Raw genomic sequence first — 542 nt, forward strand, 5'->3', positions numbered from 1 at the left:
AGCATCAGAGTCTTTTCCAATGAGTCAACTCTTCACATGAGGTGGCCAAAGTACTGGAGTTTCAGCTTTAGCATCATTCCTTCCAAAGAACACCCAGGGCTGATCTCCTTCAGAATGGACTGGTTGGATCTCCTTGCAGTCCAAGGGACTCTCAAGAGTCTTCTCCAATACCACAGTTCAAAAGCATCAATTCTTTGGCACTCAGCCTTCTTCACAGTCCAACTCTCACATCCATACATGACCACAGGAAAAACCATAGCCTTGACTAGACAGACCTTTGTTGGCAAAGTAATGTCTCTGCTTTTCAACGTGCTATCTAGGTTGGCCCTAACTTTCCTTCCAAGGAGTAAGCGTCTTTTAATTTCATGGCTGCAGTCACCATCTGCAGTGATTTTGGAGCCCCAAAAAATAAGGTCTGACACTGTTTCCACTGTTTCCCCATCTATATCCCATGAAGTGATGGGACCAGATGCCATGATCTTCATTTTCTGAATGTTGTGTTTTAAGCCAACTTTTTCACTCTCCTCTTTCACATTCATCAA

This window comes from Bison bison, unplaced genomic scaffold, assembly GCF_000754665.1.
Source record: "Bison bison bison isolate TAMUID 2011002044 unplaced genomic scaffold, Bison_UMD1.0 scf7180017864390, whole genome shotgun sequence".
NCBI lineage: Eukaryota > Metazoa > Chordata > Mammalia > Artiodactyla > Bovidae > Bison > Bison bison.